The sequence below is a fragment of the Octopus bimaculoides genome, chromosome Z (genome assembly GCF_046866305.1).
Source record: "Octopus bimaculoides isolate indiv1 chromosome Z, ASM4686630v1, whole genome shotgun sequence".
Classification (NCBI taxonomy): domain Eukaryota; kingdom Metazoa; phylum Mollusca; class Cephalopoda; order Octopoda; family Octopodidae; genus Octopus; species Octopus bimaculoides.
Window position 1 is genome coordinate 16,026,184 of NC_142944.1, and position 15,000 is coordinate 16,041,183.

Genomic DNA, 15,000 nt, shown 5'->3' on the forward strand with positions numbered 1-15,000 from the left:
TCGCAGTCCAGAGATTTGTTTGTAAGTGGACCCCTCGAACAAGAATAAGAGATTGAGTTTTATAATTGTTCGCAGTTTATGGATGTCTGGAGCTGATAAAGTTGTGTGAGGAGGAACTCCGATAACACCGGTTCCTTATCCCTGCTTCATTTTGAACACAAAATCACAGAGAACATCTATTTCCACTAACTTTTATAGAAAAGCAGCATGCAAGGGCCTATTTGTCCATTATAATTCATCCCTACCCATCAGAGCTAAGATTGCCTTCATGAAAAACAAGATTTCCAAGATACGTGGTAAATGCAGCGAGGCAGGAAAGAAAAAGACTAACACCATACAGTTCTGGTAGGGAATGGCTATCCAAACTCTTTCACCAAAAGCTAGGCATTACCAGACCACTTAACAAAACCCATCTATCTAGGGATAAGATGTTATTAAAATTGTCACATTTTAACGAAAAAACAACTGATGCCCAATTGCCCGATCAACGGTGAAACTATATATCTGCGGCCTACATGCTGTAGAAAACCATGTATAGCAAATCTATTAAATTCTACATCGGAGTACCATCAGTCAATTATATAGTTTAAAGAACACCTGTACGTTAATGCTTCTTTCTTCAATAATAAACCAGCAGAAATAAAACACTCAAGACATTCAACTTTCCATTAAATCTACAGAACGAAATATTGGGGACTTATGTATAAAGGAAGCCGTCTTAATTAGCAAGAGCAACTTAGATATTGAGAGCAAAACCGAACTACACTCAGTTGCTTGAATATTAAAGCAACACTTTCATGGGCACGCAAAGAAACTCTTTATTTACACACATACGAGAAGAGAGAAGTCAGCTTACAACGTCATTTCTCTGAAGATTTCCTGAAGATGGGATCCTAACATCAAAATATTGAAATACAACGTAAAAATATAAACTTGTATGTGTTGGCTTTACAAGGATATAAATATAAACATTATATATACACGTATATATTCATGTGTGCATATTTACAAATATGTACATAAATATGCATGTATGTATACCTATACATATATATATATATATATACATGTACATGCATATATATATATATATATACAATATGTGTATATACGCCGTTATATATATACATGTATAGGCATATATGCACACTCACGCATATATATGTATGTATATGCGTGTCTGTGTATGTTTGTGTGTAATTATGTAGATACTCACAAGAAACCACACACCCACGAAAATATGTTTACAGGTACTTTTAGGCATATCTATGAAAATCGTCTACGAATGTTGTAAACGAATTCAAACCGCTTGAACTCAATATCATTCAAGTTGGATCTATGATGTCAACACACATGGTAAAGGTGATTGATTATTTACTTTACTTCCTTTCATTTTATTTCGACTTATTTTACCAGTCTCTAAGAGCTTGGCTTTTCTGAAAAGCTGTCAATGCAATTTAGATATATAATTCACACCGTTTAACTAATAATGAATCTTTTGCTTACGCTTGACATGGTATATCCAAATATTTTATGAACACTCTCTTGGTTTATTTAGTTTTCTATACATAAGTGTCTGTAGTTTATTTAGGCCGATCCGTTTTACTTCTCACCAAAGGTGAAAATAGATTGGATAACGGAAAAAGGACCAAATAAAACCAAAAAGATAAAACATCTCCGGGGCGTGGACTGTTTCGAAGACACGACTGATTGAATTTGCAATTCAACATTTGACTGGGTAATCCCGAAGACTTAGACTGACCGAGACTTAGACTGAAGGAGAAAGTTGAAGATATTGCATGTTCGCAGCACGCACACGCACACGCACACGCACACGCACACACACACACACACACACACACACTTAGCTTTATATCTAGCCAAAAGCTAGGAAGCAGCGAAAATGGAAGACTAGGAAAATGGAGAGAGATAGAAAGCGTGTAATACAAAGTGAAAGACATAGAAGCGGAAACGGATGAAAATAGTGAGATATGAATATAAAAACAAGATGGAAATGTGATTCCTTTAAACACACGAACATCTGGTACTTTTATACATACAAAGAAAGAAAGAAAGAAAGAAAGAAAGAAAGAAAGAAAGAAAGAAAGAAAGCAAGAAAGAAAATCAGTGACACATACACCCAAGGAGATTGACAGATCATCGGCCAGCAGATGAATGGGTAAGGGAGATCTGGATTGTGGGGGAAAAATTTGAGACCCCCGCCCACCATTCGTGAATGTCGGTGCAGGTGAGGCTGTAAGGTAAGAAGCTTGGTTCCCAGCCCCAAGATTCGGGGGTTCAGTCCCACTGCAAGGCACATTGGACAAGTGTCTTCTGCTATAGCCTCGGGCCGACGAAAGCCTTGTGAGTGGATCTGACTGATGGAAACTGAAAGAAGCCCGTCGTATATATATATATATATATATATATATATATATATATATATATATATATATATATATATATATATACATACATATATATAGGTGCAGGAGTGCCTGTGTTATAAGTAGCTTGGTTACCAACCACATGGTTCCGGATTCAGTTCCCACTGCATGGAACCTTGGGCAAATGTCTTCTACTAAAGCCACGGGTCGACCAAACCCTTGTAGACGGAGACTCAAAAGTGCCTGTTGTATAAATATGTATATGTGTATATATATATATATATATATATAGGAGAATTTACGAAAAAGACAACAGACGAAGACAGGTGATGTAAACAACAAATGGATGTATTAGCTCAGATCGCTGACCACTACATTTATATATTTTTTCTCCTTGTTTCTCTCCTTGTTTCTTTCTGTGTTCCTTTCAGTTGAAGAGCGCATGCTCGAAACGTCAAAGACGTTTTCTATTCCCGAGCGTTATACTAATACATCCATTTGTTGTTTACATCACCTGTCTTCGTCTGTTGTTTTTTTCGGAAATTCTCCCATATATAACACACGCTCACGTGGTCGCCCCAGCTAATCCTGTCTCTATTCATCACACACGAACTTCTGGACTCTACCTTTTTTCATTCTGGACTTATTTATTCTGAACTTTAACCTCTCCGGCTGCACCTCTCCGGCTGCACCTCTCCTACCCACGGATTACACTGGACATATCTACTGTGTATGTATATATATATATATATATATATATAAATGATACTGTCAAAAGTCGGATTGTAAGTTTGGTTTTCCTGTACCCCCGTTGTCACTTTTAGTTGACTTTCTTGGGAAGAAGAACTGTACGTAAGTAGTCTGTTGGATCACATGGCTTGTGAGGTAAAGGGGGATTAGTATTTCCAGATGCTTAAGTGATTGTAGGTTATTACGCAAAAGCACGCGTCAGTTAGAAAAATCAATAATGGAGCATTTCATATATAACAAAAAAAAAGCGTGTTTTCTAGAAAATAAAATTGATTACTGAACGTGATTTGAAAAGTTACTAATTTAATAGACTAGTGAGGTATAAGGAGACGTTAAATTAGTCTCAGCATGCTGTTAAAGGGGAACACACAGAAATTATGATTTAGCATTTTCATCATTGTTGCTGGACGTGTGAATGTGAGATTAACTTACAAATAATGTAAATGGAAGAGCTACATATTTAGAGCACAGAATGACACGAATGAGTGTCACTGAGGTAGTGAATGTAATATAATTATGAATTTAACTTAACTAGCAGTCCGTCGGTTACGACGACGTGAGTTCCAGTTTATCCGCTCAACGTAAAAGCCTGCTTGTGAAATTAACGTGAAAGTGGCTGAGTACTCCACAGGCACGTGTACCCTTAACGTAGTCTCTCAGGGAGATCTAACGTGACACTGAATGTGACAATTCTGGCCATTTAGATTATAGGTACAACTCATTTTTGCCAGATAAGTGGACTGGAGTAACGTGAAATGAAGTGTCCTGCTCAAGGAAACACCATGCCACCGGGATTTGAAATCATGACCTTCCGATCGTAAGCCGAAAAACCTAACCACTAAACCACTCGCCTTCACAGAAATATATATATATATATACATAGCAATTCAGTAACAGAAATGCGTGCATAAAGCATGCGTTCGCGTGTTTTCAATATTAACGTTATGTGTATGTACACACGAATGTTGTACCCGTATGTGTATATAATATATGCACATGCCTGTACCCACGCGCACATATGTCTCTCTCTCTCCCTATGTATTCATGTGTCTGTACCCACGCGCACATATGCACACTCAGGGAGACAGAGACAGAAACAGACAGAATTACAAATAGACGATTAGGCGGACGAAGACAGAGAAGAGACTAAAACACTTAATTTCGTTAAACTGTATCATTTCCATAATCCTGACACGTGTTTCATTAGTGTATGCAAGCATGTTGGGCAGTCGTCGTTACAAAGGAGATTGCATATTCACCTTGGAATCATCAGATCTTGAGGACAAAGTTTTAATTTAAATCAATTGTTATTTACCAACCTCACTTAGTTGGCAGATATGTATGTACGTATGTTTGTATGTATGTATGTGTGTGCATGTATGTGTGTATGTATGCGTGTATGTATGTATATATGTATTATGTATGTATGTATGCATGCATGTATGTATGTATGTATGTATGTATGGATGGATGTGTGTGCATGTATGTGTATGTATGCGTGTATGTATGTATATATGTATTATGTATGTATGTATGCATGTATGTATGTATGTATGGATGGATGGGTGTGTGTGCATGTATGTGTGTATGTATGCGTGTATGTATGTATATATGTATTATGTATGTGTGTATGCATGCATGTATGTATGTATGTATGGATGGATGGATGGATGTATGTATGTATATATGTATTATGTATGTATGTATGTATGTGTGTATGCATGCATGTATGTATGTATGTATGTATGTATGTATACACACGTGCACATACACACGCACACACACACACATGCATACATATTTATGAATAAGATTATAAAAAACTAAAATATTTACTCTCCATCGAGACGGTATGATAACGGACTGCTGGTGGTGGTGGTGGTGGTGGTGGGGAGGAGAGGTTACCCCTTCAGATTTACTTTCTGCAGTAATGAAAACTAGCTAAGTAGGTGTTAGCATACTTAATGTAGCGATCAGAAAACCGAAAATCTCTAATTAAAATAATTTATATCGGTAATAATTAGCCACTTAATTGGCTTAATGATTAATTCTACCTTAGAAAGCAAATGAGGCATTTATAAAATTTGAATGATTTAAAATTAATTGAGTTTTGATCTAAAACTTATTGACTGCGAATAAGGGCATTTAATGCGATGTCTGTTATGTAATTGGCAACCTTGAACACGTTTCGGTCTTATTAAACATCGTCAGTGGATTATAATCTTATAATACTGGCAGATCCCAGACATCTGGAATATATGAGCTTATGTCTTGGTTGATGATGCAATATTTATACAAGCAATTATAAGCTATATTTTAGAATTTTCTTAATGGTTAGGCTAGCATTCTAATAACGTCGGTAAAATCTTCCTAGTATAGTTCTATCTAAGGAACATGTATTTTTGTAAATTAATGGAAGTTTAATGTTGGATTCTTAATATGGTTGATGTCTATGATCACTGTATGGCTTACAACGTAATTGTAATATAGAAGAACATCACTGTAACTTCTCTTTATGGATTTAATAGGACGACATGTTGTCGGAGTTGTTAGAACGCTGGAAAACTTGCCGTGTTTGTGCTTGTACTGACTCTCTGCTCTGAGATGTAATTCAGTTGATGTCAATTTCGCCATTTATCCTGTAGGAGTTAATATAAAAATGTACAAATCCAGGGTGTTGGAATAGTGGAACTATATGTATGTTTAATAGATCCCACTGCGATGATTGTTCTGGTTAACTGCATTCTGAGAGCGAATCTTGCTTAGGTAAATTTTTTACCTTCTTTCTTTCATGTTCGATCTAAAAAATAAGTAAAAATAAGAAAAAGAGCCAATCCAAGGCAGAGGACTGGAAGAATTGCAAAAATATGGGAACCGACACCTTGCAGTATTTCTCGTAGATTTCTGCGTTTTGAGTAAACTCCCACCTAAATGCCTGAAAGCGCCATCGCCAGCACTTGGTCTGGCGTAATTGTAGGACAAATCTTTGAAACAACGACCAGCACCGAATAAGCTAGCTGTAGTCAGAATCGATAGAAGCGTCACTCTAATTGGAGAGAGATATGCTCTGATGAATGAATGAATGAATTAATTAAATAATGAAATTTGTTCATTCAAATTGTTTATTGGTGTGTTAAAGAATTTCTCTCATGTAATAATGCTGTAAATGCCTTTACTAGACAAATTATTGTGGATATTATCAGATATCTGAAGACTCAAATATGGAATCCAGGAGAAGTGGATTTATAGAATTTGAATAGTTATAACTGGAAAGGGACTAAATGAACTCCAGTTATGTATGGTGCCTTTCTTTCCCGTGTTTTACAAGATATTTAAAAATCATTGACATCAATGAATGATTGTATTGAAAAAGCATCGGGCTCAGTAGTACGTTCCACAATATACTCCGGCCGGTATCCATTAAATAACACACACTGTTTTGTACTTTATATATCACATAATTTTTTTTTTTAAGTAGTTTAATTTTTCTGAACTGATCAAAAAACCTATCAGTAAAGTACCTATAATCACTACTGGAAGCAGCTGTAAGCCAAATGTGCTCTAAAAAAAGGTAAAGTATGTAACGAGTATTATATATAACTTGTCTCGTTTATATATATATATATATATATATATATATATATATATATATATATTTAAATTATATGTATTTATTTTATCCTTATTAATAATAATTCGGATAGAATAAATGGGTTAATAGAAACCAGGGTAGCAAAGATCACAAAATAACTGTGGTGTAATTCCTGTTTTTGAGGCAGAAACTCCTTGATATTTTGGGTATTTGAGTATATATAAATTTAAGGAATGGAGTGAACGCATGTTATAACTGCATACTTTATTCTGACATATGTTTCGAAGAATTACAATTTATGCGATCCATAGGAATCGTCGATGTTAAAAATGTAAACTTCTCCTCAGGAAAATGTATGGGGATCATCTTAGACGTAAGACATTATGACCGAGTATGAGAACTATAGTTGGATAAGTTTATAACGTAATTCATTTGAAAAAACCGTTAGAGATGTGGACGTTACCAGATAGTACTTAGGACAAGAAAGGAAGGAAGAGAAAAAATGAATTACGTTATAACCTTATCCAACTATAGTTCTCATACTCGGTCATAATGTCTTACGTTTAAGATGATCCCCATACATTTTCCTGGGGGGAAGTTTACATTTTTAACATCGACGATTCCTATGGATCGCATAAATTGTAATTCTTCGAAACATATGTCGGAATAAAGTATGCAGTTATAACATGCGTTCACTCCATTCCTTAAATTTATATATATATATATAATTTTTTTCAGAATAAGATAAAAAAAACCAAGGCTGTGAAGATTTTAGAACATTTATAAATAGAAGGTTTTACAGCTGTTTCCAGGATATTTATCATGTCCCTTCATCGGAGATGCTATGAGAAAATGTTAAGTAATAGTTAATTTAGATAATTTAGATCTTATCGAAATTAACTATTGCTTAACCATTTTCTCACAGCATCTCCGATGAAGGGATATGATAAATATCCTGGAAACAGCTGTAAGACCTTCTATTTATAAATGTTATAAAATTTTCACAGCCTTGGTTTTTATCTCATTCTGAAAATTTTTTTTAATATATATACATGCTGATAGTTGTAGTTGTGGAAACAGTTCCACAACTATAGGATGAATTTGATCAGATAAAATGCTTAAATAGTCTTGACTATTAATTCTGCCATGAAGGGAAATCATTGGGCCGGCGGATTTCCAGGATATATCCCCCCCCCCCCAGATCCTCACAGATCCTCACAGATCCTCACAGATCCTCCTCCATGTTTAACAGTTGGAAGAAGGCAGTCTGGATCAAATGCTTCTTTTGGCTGTCTCCACACGTATACTCGGCCGGTGGTCAGAAATAAGGTAAAAGGTGACTCATCCGAGAAAATAACATTCTTCCACTGCTCTAGGGTTTTTACTTCACTCAAAACGTTTTGCAACGTTTGTTTTTGAAAGTAGTGGTTTTCTGATTGCAGCCCTCCCGCGAAATCCGGCTTTGTTCAGCTCCTGGCAAACAGATTTTGTGGAAACTAGGCTACCGAGGTGGTCATTAAGCTTTGTAGTAATTTTGGAAGCTGTACTATTGTGAGCCTTTCTAGCAATTCGCGTAAGAGTCCGATGGTCCCTATCTGAAGGATTTGGTTTTCTTCCGGAGTTTTGTTTCGACGAAGAGGTTTTTCCTTCTTTCTCAAAGGCAGTCATTACTCTCGAGACAGTACTTCTTGATACACCAGAATTTTCGGCAGGATTCGTTACGCCAGCGCCTGTCATACGAGCACCAACAATTTGACCTCTTTGAAAGTACAATAGATCTGTCATTTTAATAAATTTTAATTACCTTTTCCTGATGATATCCGATAAGAAACAGCAATTTTAGGAAAACACATTAAGCAAGACTAATAAAAAATTTAAAAAAAAACAAAATTAAACAAGCTTTTGACAGTTTTATAGATATTTCAATATTATGATGCTATGATGCTAGGCATTTCCATTATTTTGTCCAACTCCTGTACATATATATAAATATATATATATATATATATATATATATATATACGTAGTGAGTGGACAAACTCACAACGCCCGGTCTGGGAATCGAAACCGCGAGTCCGCTGCCCTAACCACTAGGCCATTGCGCCTCCACTCTGCTTGTTCTAATCTTTCTTATATACACTTTGCTTTCCTTACTCATTATCGTTTGTTGCTTTTCTTTCTTTTTTGTTTTTGCTTCCATATTGCCACACAGTTCTCTTAAACACTGTTATTTCTTGTCTTCATGATCTCACATTTTTCTCTTTAATATTTTACAGATCTTCATCTTCAGTCTTTACTTTTTGATACTTATAGAATCAAGAAAAAATCGACAAAATTAGTTTTGCGCTTACATTTAATCCAACTGAATCTGGACTATGCTCCCAAATGCTTAATTCGTATTTATGCAAAATACATTGGTGAGAAATAAAAGAAATCTATCAGCTTTCCTTATTTTAATATATTTCAATTCCAATTTTATTCTCTTTTAAAGTTATTTTTTTACAGCAATTTAATTACTTTTTCTTTATTTTGCAATAAATTCATTTATAACTTTTTTAAATTTCAAATTTCTGCTTATTTTTTTCTTTTTCATTTATATGTCACACATCGCTTTTTAAATTTATTTCCTCTTCTTGTTTACGAACCGCTGTTATAGAGTTATTCTGATCGCAATATTCATTAGAAAATAAGCAGAACACATATTTGTATTAAATACATACATACATACATATATATATACATAGTAGGCTACTGGTTCAATAAGCTCACGATCTACAGGGAAATCCTTATGACCTTTTTTTAAAAAAAAACAATGGACGTTGAGCTAGCTATACCATATTGGCTGACGGTTGCACGGACTACTTTTAACCCCAAGAACAAAGAGACCCATGTGGCCAAAAAAACCCAAAAAACTATAGGCCCATAGCATGCTTGAATGTTATGTACAAATTGTACACAGGTTGTCTGAATAGTTTTCTCCAAGATCACTACCAAACAAATGGTGTTATAACTGCGGAACAGGTAGACGGGAAGAAAGAGGTCTGGCACCGTACTGAACCGCTCCTCCTCCACATCGCTGTAATCTCTTAACAATATGACTAGACTACAAGAAGGCGTTCGTCTTAGTGCCTCATTCATGAATGATAGAATTACGTCACCTTGCCAAAGTACCAGCTGCTATAGTGAATGGCATTAAAAGGCTGACCATACCATGGTCCACATAGTTATCATTGACAACTACTAAAGCAACAGCTATTGTTACAAACAGAATTAAGCTATTAACAGGCATCTTTCAGGTAATGCTGTTTGTACTAACAGGAAACCTTTGCCAGCTCTGTTAACAAAATACCAAGGCTTCATGCAGATAGGAATGAAATTAAAGTCACCCACGCATTTTTGTTGATGACCTAAAGTTATATTCTGGTAATATGATCGACATAAAGAGACAATTAGAACGAGTTACAGCATTCTCACGTGTTATAGAAATGGAGTTTGGGCAAGATAAATGTTCATACATGGTAGTCAACCGAAGAACGATTATCAACCAGAGAGAGACCATGTACGTCTAAAGATTGTCTATCTCCCGTATCTCTAATGCTGAAAACTACAAGTGCTTCGAAATTGATGAGAATGTTGCATTTCATTGGTGTTGTGGCTAAAGCCAGAATAACAAAAGAATATGTTTGTAGACTCCAGAAAATATGGAACTCAGAGCTGTTTGTGCTTAACAAGACCATATCTCAATACTTTTGCAATGCCAGTGCTTGTACCAACATTTGGGATATTGGACTGGAAACTCGATGAGATACATAGCATGGAGATCAAAACCAGAAAGGCACTGACCACCACTGGCAACTTCCACATTAACAACGACATCGATAGGATTGGATTTATGTGAGACAAAGTGATGATGGTTGAGGTATAAAGTCAGTCTAAGTAGACAACACCTGCTGACAGTAAAGAAAGAAATGAGTACATTCCATGCATACTCAAAAGTGAGAGCAATAACATCTTCAGTGCTGGAGAACTACTGTGCAGGTACTCTGAGAATACAACTGTCTCATGCGACCCCAAAAAAGCTGAACTGGCCGACTTAAAAAAAGGAGCTTGGAGAAGCATGCATCATACCATCAAAAAGCATTGCATGAGTACATATCACGTAAGCTAGAGGGCAACAACAGCATTAAAAAGATGAGTAGCTGCTTCTGGACCTGTGATAGTTACCTTACATCCCACAATATATCTGCGCTGGCCAGGAACAGGAGATATCTGCTAAATCCCCGATGAACAAGCGAGACAAAGATAGTTCGTTGTGATAGCTGTCAGCTCAGTTACACTAATGTAGAAGATATCACCCACATGATCATCATCAGCTGCCCCCGAAATGTCTACAAGATACTACCTGCCCCTGAGGCATGATATAGTTGCAAAGACTATTTAGATTGCTATCCGTAGGAAGGATTGCCCTGATGTATACATCAAAAGCATGTCAGAACCAGTAGATATTCATACCTTTAAAAAGAAAGAATACTGATGGAACTTTCAAATAAAAACAGCAATTCAGGGCAAACATAACAAACTTGATATTCTTCTGTAGGACAAGGAGCAAAACTCATGCACTGTTATATTGATCAGCTGCTCGGCGGATGTGAATGTGGAATCAAAAGTTCAGACAAAAGAGAACATTTATGGCAAACTAATGTGGAACTGAGGGTACTTTTACCCTAACTACAAATTTTCATGTGTACCTATCATCATAGGTACATTATGTTATGTACCAACAAATTTACACAAAATACTTGAAATACACCGTTTTCCGAAGAAAGAGAAAAAGAAATTGACGCGGTTTCCCCAAATCCAATCTATTAGCGGCACTGAAGAATTGCATGTCATTCCAAAGATTCTCTGTCTGAAATTCTTAAGATGAAATAAATGCTCACGCTTGGGTATGTACATCGACAGCTCAACCAACATACCAACGCAACCAACTATTTACAAACGCTGAGAACTCTCTCAACTCAAAAGGCTTTGTTAGTGGCCGGCTTGAACTCCCTTAAATTAAAAACAAAACACAAATTCATACATCATTCGAAGCGACAAGTTGCATATTTTGCCTAGTAGACTATTTATCGAAAATACGATGAGTACTATTTCCAATTTTGAAACCACAACTATCAACCCTGTTAAATAACTGGTTGATCTTCATATGAATTAGCGGCGGTACTTCTGATGGTGATGATTTTCGACTGAAACTTAACATTAGCATGCAGATTTACTGCAAACAATATGGCTGGGTGCGACAACATCAACGACAAATCTGAAGAACAGAACGAAAACATCATCGCAAAAGTTAAACAAACCTTTTATAGAAACTCTAACTATACAAAACACATTTATCTTGGAGTTATGAACGGAATAATGGTTTATTTAACTGTTATAAAGAAGCAAAACAAAATTTCGCTGTTGGATATATGAATAGGTTAAAAGCATACTGGAATGATCTTCCCCCAGAACTAAATACTTTTATTGCGAAACAATTACAAACAACTTTTATGGAACATAGGAAGAAAGTTATCAAACGTAATTTTACTCAAAAAGGATCTCAAATTAACTTCCTTCCAAACTGAATAAACAACGGTGTTAACGATGTTAAAAGACCACATGATTTCACAGTTAGTGATACTACAACAGATACCATATTCCCTGCCAGCTAAACTACATTACAGGCTAAAGCAACTGACCACTGTTCCTCTGCTACGAATAAGGTCAATTGTAGACAAACCGCAACGATAATTGTAGTAGTAGTAGTAGTAGTAGTAGTAGTAGTAGTAGTAGTAGTAGTAGTAGTAGTAGTAGTAGTAGTAGTCGGGGTTATACATTGGTGAAACATGCCCTTACTAAAATTATTCATGAAAAATAATTTTGGTTTTGAAATACTAGCTCATAAAGAGAGTAAGCAAAAGACACGTTATTAAAAGTTGTTAATGAAATTAGAGATGATTTTCAGCAGTGTTATGAACCCTCATTCTGGCAGATTAACGCCTGTCTATATGCCCTGTCTACAACTGCAAATCAGTACATAAACATTTAAAAAAGAAACAAACCCGAAACAGCGAAGAATGAATCATCATGAGTTTTGATAACTGGTTTATGGAAGACCATTAGCCATGTGATGATGCTTATTGCTTGCAAACCAGCAAATCACTATACGTCTCGCCAACAAAAAGTGAAGGAGGAGATAGATGCGATGTTTGGAGATAGCAAAAAAGAGAACACTCAATTTCAAGCTCATCACCCACAAGCATCGATGGTGATACCCTTGTGACTGTAATACAGAAACTTCAGGATGGAAAAGCACCTGGCAGATACTTGATTGTTGGATACTGGTACAAGAAGTTAACCTTCTACCGACCATATATTATCAGCTTGTACCAGCAAACTCTCAATGAGAACAGAAGTATACCACACTGGTTAGCTCCGGAAGAGACAAAACTGATCTCCAAAATCAGAACAACTGACATGGCAAAAATCTACCGGCCAACTGCCTGACAGAATTTAATGTATAAAATATGAACATGTTTAAACCTCTTTCCCCAAGACCATTGTAAAAATAAAAACATCATCACAGCAGAAAAACCAGCTGGGAAGAAGGGAGTCTGGGGACGTGTCGAGCAATTGTTTATAAGCAAAACTGTAAAGTCAGGGGTGCGTCAGCATAGGAGGACCCTGGTTTCAATGTAGTTGGACTACAAGAAAGCCTTTGACTCTGTCCCCCACTCATGGATGATAAAATTCTTTTGGCTTGCTAAAGTTCTAATGAGCATAGTCAAAGATATAGTTGACCTGAATTCATCGTGGGCCACCACCTTGAAGTTAAATGCAAGGAGTGATTGTATTATCACAGGTAAAATACATTATCGTTGAGGTATGTTCCAAAGGGGACAGCTGCTTTGTGATACTGTTCATACTTCCTTTAAATCCCTTGTTATTTACTTTGAAAACGCCTGAAGTGTATCTCCCTGGTTCACAAGGAAACAGAAATACAAAGACTACACACTGCTTCTTTGTGGATGACTTGAAACTGTAAGTGAAGAGTATGCATGAGTCGAAAAGAGCCTTGACCTGGGTACAACATTCTCAAAGAGGATAGGGTTGGAGTTTGGTCAAGATAAATGTTGCTAGACAAGAAAACTGTAAAGCAGACTAACAGCAACTCCATCAATGAATTAATTGTTTCTCCCACATCTGATGAGGAATATTACAGGTAATCAACAGTACATGAAAACATATCTTATGATGGCACCTGTAACAAGACACGTGTCACTAAAGAATATTACAGCTGAAGAAAGTAAATATGGACCTCGGAATTCTTTGCATTCAATAAAACTGTGGCCCACAATGTCTTTGCGGTACCAGTACTCATTACCAGAATTTAGGCTCCCTGATTGGACGCTTGATGTGATCCTAGTCATTGATATGAAAACCTGGAAGATACTAACCAGCACACATAATTTCCCCATAGACAGTGACGCAGACTGCCTCTGCTTAGAACGAAAACGGAGCTGTAGAGGCAACATCTTTTAACCACGAAGTCTCGAAGTGCATCCCTTGACCAAGTTTACATATACGAGATTGATAACATAATAAGGCTAGGAAAACAGCTCTTAGAGCAGTATTCTTTGTCTGATAAACTTAAATGCATGCCCAAAGAAGTCACACAACTCCACGGCAACGTATCATCAGATGAAAGGAAGAGTGTTTATCAGCAGAAGACCAGGCATGGATATGTTAGCAGGATTATAGTAACATTGATCATCAAGCAGTTTATCATAGACCAACAACTGGATTACTAACGCTCACTTTGAAAGGTATACGTTTGCAATCTAGGCACCGGAAATATCAGCCAAATTCCTGATGCACAAAATATACGGAGACGCAGGCAAAACACCAAAATACGATAACCGATGCAGGCTTTAAAGAGTCAACTGCGAAGATACCATTCACATCATAAGCAGTTGCTCAAAAATATTATTGTGGTATTATCTACCGATGAGACATGATTTTGTAGTCAAGACATTGTATGAGATCCGTTTGAAGGTTAGTCCTGAGGACAAAGAGATAAGAACCCACAATACGGTAGAGACCATAGCCACTTGTAATATGAAAGAGTACTGGTAGAATGTCCCAGTGAAGACCTCAATAGTTGTAATAGACTTGACATGGTCATTTGGGATAGAGAAAAGAAACCGTACATTATATACATTATTTACA

General features: G+C 36.3%; 1 long non-coding RNA gene across 1 annotated transcript in view; it reads left to right on the plus strand.

Annotated features, from left to right (window-relative positions):
* The first annotated feature begins 8,778 nt into the window (after positions 1 to 8,778).
* The window catches only part of LOC149132145 (uncharacterized), a 28,368-nt gene continuing 22,146 nt past the window's right edge, over positions 8,779 to 15,000 (plus strand). Inside the window, exon 1 of the long non-coding RNA XR_016244785.1 lies at positions 8,779 to 9,146. This is a non-coding gene — a long non-coding RNA (uncharacterized LOC149132145). The remainder of the gene's footprint in view (positions 9,147 to 15,000) is intronic.